We start from the raw sequence: 9,257 nt of genomic DNA on the forward strand, positions 1-9,257 counted from the left end.
ACTAATCGTCCGTTTTTTTTGGAAATCACGTTTCCCGTTTCGGCCAGTCTTTGTATTTATGTTAATATTCTGTGTATTTCAGGTAATCATTCTGTGTATTCTAGGTAACCGTTCTGTGTATTATAGGCAACCGTTATGTGTATTCATGTTAGTAACACATGTTGTGATTTCATGTTAGTAACACATGTTGTGATGTGTTTGTGCATTCGAATGTTTAGGAGGATGAGTTCTGTGTATTTTGTGTAAATATTATGTGTATTCATGTTAGTAACACAAGTTGTGATGTGTTTGTGCATTCGAATGTTAGGAGGATGGGTTTTGTGTATTATTGGCATCAATATTATGTGTATTATGGGCAAACATTCTCTGTATTCTAGGCAAACCTTTTGTGTATTCTATATAATGATTATGTGTATTATAGATAATGAATTCCCTGGAGTCATTCGCGTCCACTAACATCTGTGTATTTTGTGTCAATATTCTGTGTATTTTGGGCAAACATTCTGTGTATTATAGGCAAACATTCTGTGTATTGTAGATAATGATTATGTGTATTATAGATAATGAATTCCCTAAGTCATTCGCATCCGCGTCTACTAACACCGAAACGACGTCGTTTTACGTACGTGGTGCACATTGCTATGTGCACCGTGGTGCAGGGTATAACGATTGACATTTAATCACCCTAATATTACATACACTATGTATGTATAGATTTTGGGGATCCATATAAAAGCTCTGTAATAATTATTTCCCTAGTTTTCTTCTCTCTCCTACAAGATATTCACACCACTCCTTCATCCCTAAAAACCCTACACACACCATTCTTCATCCTAGCAAGGTTTCAAGCAAGATTACTCTTTTAGGATCTCTTGTGCTAGAGTAAGTGCTAGTCCATATTTAGATTGCATATTATCCTACAATTTCCTAGTCTTTATAAGCTTCTTATGATTTTTTTTGGGGTGTTCTTGGGTCAAGATGACCATGGAGGTGATGGTAGTTTGATGGATTGAGCCTAGGATTGGTGATTGCTTGTGGATCATTAAGCTTCAAGAGGTAATCTTCCATGTTGCACTGAAACCTATTTTCACTCTTGTATGTATATGATTTGATGTTTGTGGAATCCTGTGGATTATTATTGGTTTTAGCCTATGATTTGTTGGATTGTTGAGCCTATATTGTGGATCTTTGAGTTATATTCATTATCCTTGAACCATGGTTTATTTGAGTGTTGTTGTTGTGGATTCCATGTATTATTTGACTTCTGGAAATGTATATTCTGATCTTGATCTGGGTATTGGAATGGTCTATTGCTCATTGCTTCGTGTCTGATTGAAGTTTGAGTATTCTGGGTTGGGTATTGTTCTTGCGGAGAGGTCCAGCGGTATAATGTGTCCCGCTGAACCCTTCCTCAAAGAGCATGCAGTGAGGAGTGGCGGAAGGGAGTGTACCGCCGTGGTGACCCGTCACCTTCGTGTAGAAGGTGCGGTGGAGGAGGGCGTTCCGCCCGGTTGGTCCGTTGTCTCTTACGATTGGTTCCCGAGGTGCGGCACGTTCCGTGGGGTTGTTCTGCCAGTTCACTTTACTCCCTGTTTCCAGTGTTGTTTCGTGGTCTGTTGACTCTGTTATTTCACCTTTTATCTTCTGGCTTCTGGAGTATATTCTGAGTATTTTGCTAAATATACTACCCTAATTATTGAGTATTGGTTCATGGTTGTTGGTCATTTATCTTGGATTATTAGTTGTGTATTGTTGGTTGATTCTTTGGCTAATGTTTTGAGCATGATTGCCTTATTGTTTTCATGTTCTGAATCTGAGTATTCCTTGGGTTGACTATTTCCTGTGGAATTGGACTTGAGTATCCTGTGTTGAAGTCTTGAACTCTTGTGAGTAATTCCTTGGGTTTCATGTTGTCATTTATACCCTTTTGAGAGGTGATTATTCGAGCTACGGCTCTATATATATCAGTTGGTTGGGATTTATTTGCCTCCGTGAGTTGGGTATGGTGTACCTCTGTGATCGGGCTAGACCCCTCTGTGAATGGTCCTCTGTGAATGGGTTTTGATGCTCGCCTGAGTGGGCCTTTGCGCCTCTGTGATAGGGCTGATACGCCTCTGTGTTATGATATTGTGGTATGTTGTCTATGTTATGGGTTGGAGGTTGTGGTTTAGTACTTATTCTATGATTCTTGGATTGTGTCACTCTAAGGGAGCGATGTGAGTATGTTGGTATATAACTGTTGTATTGTGGATTCATTCTTTGATATTGGATTCATTTGAGGTGTCATTGGTTTGTGAATCATTCAGCTTGTTGTTGTTGAGTCATCTGGTATTTAAACAAAGAACAATTTCGTTGGTGCATATATTCTATATGCGTGTGTAAAATCTATTTACAAGCTATGCTATACTATTGTATTTTTCACGAGTGTGAGTGGTTGATTACTTAGCATTCCTTTGCTAATATTTCTAACTATTTTCCAAGTATGGAGTAGATTATGCATGTGAGAGCGCTAGCAGCAGATCTACTTCGCCTTATGATTAACTTAGTGTTGGTTGAGTTATCTAGATAGTTCAGGCATGCGTGCCTTAGACTCTTATTCTGTATTGACTTGTTTAGACTTCGTTTCATTCGAGGATTTTGGGAGACTTGTGATTGTTGCTGCCTTAGCATCTAGGTACGGTTGCCTGAATGTGGCATAGCACCCCATGTGGGTTAGGTTAAACGCTTCCGTATTTATATGATTCTCGTTGAGATTTGATAGCTTTTCCTTTAAGTTTAATACTTATCTCAGCCTGAAAGTGAGGGGTGTTACAGTGATCTTAGTAGGATCCAAATGGGTGTTCGTACAGGAGAGGAACGAAAACAATGAGGTGGTTAGATGTAAAGCAAGATTAGTAACTCAAGGGTTTACGTAGAGAACCAAAGTTGATTTTGAGCAAACATATTCTCCTGTTATTGATGGCACTTCATTCCGCTATTTGGTATCACTATAGTCAAATTATATTTGGATATGCAATTGATGGACGTCGTGTCCGCCTATTTATATGGGTAACTAGACGCTGATAAATAGAGAGAGAGAGAGAGAGAGAGTCATGATCAGGTGTGGCTTGGTCATTAGGTGTGGCCGTGTGGCCTATTTTGAGCCATTAGATCATATTAACTCCTCAAATCAACGCACAATATATATATGTTACAAAACACACCATTCTACATACTAAAACGCACCAGAGGACCGATAAAACACACCATTCCACACAATATACCAAATGCGTCTATTCACTTAAAATTCATCAATAGACTTAATAAAACACATCATTCTAGGTATTAAACTGTACCACAACGTGCCTCATGTCAGATTATAAGCATACACTATTTACACATATTAGAAAACATGTGTTAGTTTTCAAAACAAAAAAAAAAACAAAAACATAAAAAAAAAAAAAAACATGTGCTAAAATATGCATCATTATATGTATTAAAATGCACCACACTTATTAGAAACACATGTGTTAAAATACACACCATTCAATGTATTAAAATGCATCAGACGGCCTATTAAAACACACCATTCCACAACACAGTTACACATTATTCTACGTATGAAAATGCACCAACGGATAGATTAAAACACACCATTCCACAACACAGTTAATGCACCAACATACGTAATGAAACGTACCACAGCATGTATTCAAACGCACCACACTATGTACTAAAATGCACCATTCCAATTCACTTAATATAAATACTAAAATTACCATAATAACTCCACTTAAACATACGCGAATTTCAATAAGATTAATGAAATTGGACAGTGCAGATTAGGCCGTATGACCGCACCGGAGCTCGCCGTCGCATTTGAACCAATATATATATATATATATATATGTGTGTGTGTGTGTGTGTGTGTGTGTGTGTGTGTGTATATATATATACATATATATATATATATATATACATATATATATGTATATATATGTATGTGTGTGTGTATGTATATATATATACATATATATATATATATACATATATATACATATATATATATATATATATATACATATATATACATTGTGTGTATGTATATATATATACATATATATATATATATATATATACATATATGTATATATACATATATATATATATACATATATATATATATATATATATACATATATATATATATATATATATATATATGTATATATATATACATTGTGTGTATGTATATATATATACATATATATATATATATACATATATATATGTATATATACATATATATATGTATATATATATACACACACACACACACACACACACACACGCACACCGAAAAGTATTCAAAACCCCAAGATGAAGGAGTGGAATGAAAGGTCGGAACATGTATAACATCAAACTACAAAGGTCATCATATGGTTTGAAGCAATCAGGTAGAATGTGGTATAATCATCTAAGTAAATTCCTCTTGAAGGAAGGATATATAAATGATAAGATTTGTCCATGCATCTTTATTACGAATCATCATATGGTTTTTGCATTATATCTATTTATGTCGTTGACAGAAATATTGTTGGGACACAAAAGTATCTTATGGATGCCTGTTCATGTTTAAAATGAAACTTGAAATGAAAGACTTGGGGAAAACCAAGCTTTGCCTCGACTTGCAGATCGAGCATCTCCCGGAAGGAATGTTTGTACATAGTTCAACTACATAAGCAAATTATTGGAGAGATTTTATATGGATAAATCCCACCCACTCAGCACTCCAATGGTGGTCTGATCCCTAGAAGTGGATAAGGATCCATTTAGTCCTAAGGAAGAAAGTTTGTCCTTTGAATTGGAGAGTTTGTCTATTGGAAAAAGACGCTCTCAATACCTAGAAATAGATAAAGATTTGAAGCAACTGAAGATATACAAGAGACAATCAAGCAAGATACGAAGAATACAAGGAATTCATGAGAAGCGAACAAGTGCTAAATTCGAAATACTAAAGTGAAAAATTCAAGAGTGCTAATCTTCATCTAAGAGAGACTTGATCTACATTGAAGAATTCATTGAAGAGTTTCAAAGTTGGAAACAAGCAAAATATTGTTTTACGAACAAGTGATTTCTCTACCGGAGTGTAGATAGGGGATTGTCACAAAGGAGTGTGAAGTCATAGAGCAGTGTTGGAGGCATTGGTTGAAGCGTGATGAGTGTGAGATTGGTGATCAAAGCATTAGATCACAGGGCGTAACTAGTGTGGGCTTGGTGATCAAAGCACTAGGTTACGGAAGAGCGCGATTGGTGTAGGCTTGGTGATCAAAGCACTAGATCGTGGAAATTTATTGTATCTTGTAACCAAGAAATGGTGGATATAGTGAATTCCTCCCGAAGATAGGAGAGAGTGAAGTAGGAGGATTACATACACTTCCGAACCACTATAAATTTCTTGTGTTCTTTACTGCTTTACATTATTTATTTACGCTTGCTTGATTCACATATGAAACACACACTTCACATTATTTTATATTTTGCTGTGCATAAGACACTAACAAACTGTTAAGTGTTTTGATTTTATTATTGGCTTAGCAAGAGTTTCGAATTGGTGTAAAGTCTATTAACCCCCCCCCCCCTTATAGACTTTACCTTATCATTTTTGGGACCAACAATATCCTAGATATCTCCGAGGTGCAAAAGATCTTGGTCTCTATTTTGAGAAAAACCAGGATTTTACATTTGTGGGTTATTTAGATTGTGACACCCCTAAATTTTTCACGCTGAGATAGGCATAAACTTAATATAAAAGCTAGAAATCTAATAACTAACAACATAATAAAGTGGAAGCATACTAATACTCAAACGGGTGTCATGCCACATCTAGGTAAATCCAACCCTAGATGCACAAGCTAAGAATCCACAAGACTAATCCATAAAGTAAAGATAGCTGTAATAGTCAATACAGAAAACATTGTCTAAGGCACACAGGCCTGGAAACGTCTAACAATCCACTAGACTAAGCATAGAACGAAGCAGATTTATCACTAGCGCGCTCTCGGCTCAATCTACTTCATACCTGGAAAACAGTTTAGGAAAACATTAGCAAAGAAATGTTAAGCAATCAACCACTCACACTCGTGAGAAATATATAGTATAGAATAGGTTGTAAATAGGTTCACACACACGTATAGAATATACGCACCAGAATCAGATGACTCAACAATAACAGCTGAATGAATCACAAACCAAAGACTCTTTCAAGTGACTTCAATATCAAGTAATGAATGCATAAGACAACAAGTCTATAACAAGATACCAACTGAGTCACAAGTTCAACAGAATGACCACAAACGAAACCAACCAAAGACAACCTCACAACACTCCCTTAGAGTGACCCCAAAACCACAATACAAAGGATAAGATCAAACCACAACCACGAAACCATAATACCAAACCACCATACCAATATCACAACACAGAGGCATAAAGCCCAACCACAGAGCCGTGAAGCCCAATCGTAGAGACATACAATGCCCAATCACAGAGGCACACGAGCCCACTCATAGAGGCACACGGGCCCACTCACAAAGGCACACAATGCCCAATCACAGAGGCACACAATGCCCAATCACAGAGGCACATAATGCCCAACAATTCCTTTTATAATACCAACCACAAGCAAAGCCATAATTCCACCAACCAGTTCCCAAAAGGTAGCAAAGACTCAATAAGCCAAAAGAATACTCATAAGAACTCAAGGTCTCCACATACCAAATTCAGATTCATTCCCAAAGGAATTACTCAAACCAACAGTACTCAACTCAGAATAATAACCAAAGAATCAACCAACAATACTAGCTCAATAATCCAAGATAAACCACTAATGATCGAGATTAATTACTCAACAATCAAGGGAGAATACTCAACAATATGTTTAGGACATATCCCAGAATTAAAGAGGAAACAACAGAGTCAACAGACCACGAAATAGCTACTGGAACAGGACTGAATGTGAACTGGCGGAACGCCCTGATCCGTCACCTTCCCCTGTCCCAACTGGCGGAACCCAGCGACGGAACACCCTCATTCGTCACTCTCGATCGCCCCAACTGGCGGAACATACCAACGGAACACCCTGGTCCGCCGTAACCTTCCGTGGGAAGGTACGGGGCTCCCCAACGGAGTCCTTCCTTCCGCCAACCTAGACCACCAGACCCTTACGGATTACCCAGGCGGGACACATTATACCACCTGAACGCACCGCAAGTGCAATCCCAGTACACCACTCCCAGACCAGGATAGAATACACGATAATCCTATCCAGAATACGAAATATGTTCAAATTACACTGATTACACATCTTAGAGACCAAATAATACATGGAATCCATAACAATAAATACTCATACTCATCACAACGAAAGGATAATGAACACAAGTCCATAGATCCACAATATAGGTTCACAATCCAACAAAACAAAGGCTAAACACCAAGAAATTCCATAGGATTGCACAACACCAAAAGCAATCCAAAAGCAGGTTATTCATAGATTCATGAGTGAAAGTAGGTTTTAGTGTAACATGGAAGATTACCTCTTGAAGCTTTAACAATCCAAAAGCAATCACCAACTCTAAGCTCAACTCATAAGCTAAGTCCACAATTATGAACCTGAGAATTGATACAATTCTAATACCATCACTATAGGCTATCACAACAATAATGATATTAAGGATCCTATTTAGCCCACCAAAGTCCTTACCTGGAGCCCATTAATAATCACCAATTGGACCAAGATCAATATTAGGCATTAATAAGGCATTAATATAAACTAAATCCATACTAGTCCAACCACTAATTAAGCTATAATTAAACACAATAATATGATTATCATTTAATAATGGCCAATAATTACTCCAACCACTAATTAAGCTAAGATAGGCATTAGGCAAGGGTTAGCTCTATAAACCATGAACCAATAATTATTATTAAGGGTTACTAATAATAATTAATACCTAACCCATACTAGACTAATAATCTAATTACCAATTTTATAAACCCAATGATTAATTATAGATTTACCTTAATATAAACTAAATCCATTGCTAGCATCTGCTTCACGGCGTTCACGCCCATGCCACGCCGAACCGCATTGCGCCTCGCCGGAGAGAAGAGAAGTGTCGCCGTCAACTGCCGAGAGGAGATGAAGACCGGAGCATCCAGCGCTGCCATCCGTACTTTGCTTCGCCGGAGAAGAGAAATGGCCGAAGATGGATCACCGAATTGCTCACCGCAGTCACGGCATTGCTGCCGTTGTGCCGCCGCCGAAAACGTTGCTGCTGCAAGCTTCTCGCACCGGATAGGGTAGGGAACCCATTGCCGCTGCCCGCCACTACCTTCGATGCACTCTGCTTGTGGGAAGGGGAACAGGGGAGGTAGACCACCGTCCCGCTACTGATAGCTCTCGCCAGACTTTGCTGAAACAGGGGAAGTCGCCGGTTGGCACTCCAACACAACGCAAGGGAGGGGAATGCTGCTGGCCGGAGGTCTTCATTATTGTTGTTGGCTACTTGTAGCTTGGACGAGGAGAGAATGGTGAGGAAGAGAGAAAGATAAGGGTGGTGGAGTTGGACTGCTACTGTCGGCATCTTCCATTGCCGCTGTTGCCGCCGGTGGACAAGAGACGAGAGGGAGATGAAGGAAAGACGAGAGGCAGAATGAAGAGAAGAAGGATGATGTTTGCTATCATATACTATATATGTATTATGCTATATTTAGTAGGCTAGGTTTCCAATTTAGGTTTGGATCAGTTTAGAAGGTTGGGTCAAATTGTAATACCCCGTATTTTATTAACATTATCTTAAGGCGTTGACATTCCTAAGTTATGATCTTCAGATATTTCAAAAGAATTTTTATAAGTGAGTATAGTTGTTATTAAGCTGCGAACCTACGTACCAGTCACAAACCGAGAAAATTTTAAGGATATAGATTCAGTTCGAATTTTCTAGAATTTGGGTTTTTAAGCATTATACGATTAGGCCTGAATTTCTAGTTAGTTCAAGAAAAATTTCAAATGGACTGTAAGGGATAAGTTGTTACGAACTCTGTACCTATATTTAGCGGAATACCGAAAAATTCCCAAACTTGGTGATTTGCGACGGGAATATTTTTAGGATAATTTTGGTATTAGAATTTTCCCGAATTAAGTTATAATCCTCCGAACATTCATCTGATTTAAGCATAAACTGGCCAATTAGATTTGAAATCTTCTAAGG

General features: G+C 37.9%; 1 long non-coding RNA gene across 2 annotated transcripts; it reads right to left on the reverse strand.

The window, feature by feature from the left end:
- Positions 1–5,821: 5,821 nt before the first annotated feature.
- Positions 5,822–8,681, reverse strand: LOC116021014. Of its 2 annotated transcripts, XR_004098875.1 has the most exons (3): positions 8,065–8,681; positions 7,578–7,653; positions 5,822–6,061 (listed from the first exon to the last, which is right to left on the reverse strand). It is a non-coding gene; the product is annotated as an uncharacterized LOC116021014 (long non-coding RNA). The 2 variants fall into 2 exon arrangements; XR_004098876.1 differs by lacking the exon at positions 7,578–7,653.
- Positions 8,682–9,257: the final 576 nt, after the last annotated feature.

The sequence above is a fragment of the Ipomoea triloba genome, chromosome 5 (assembly GCF_003576645.1).
Source record: "Ipomoea triloba cultivar NCNSP0323 chromosome 5, ASM357664v1".
Classification (NCBI taxonomy): Eukaryota; Viridiplantae; Streptophyta; class Magnoliopsida; order Solanales; family Convolvulaceae; genus Ipomoea; species Ipomoea triloba.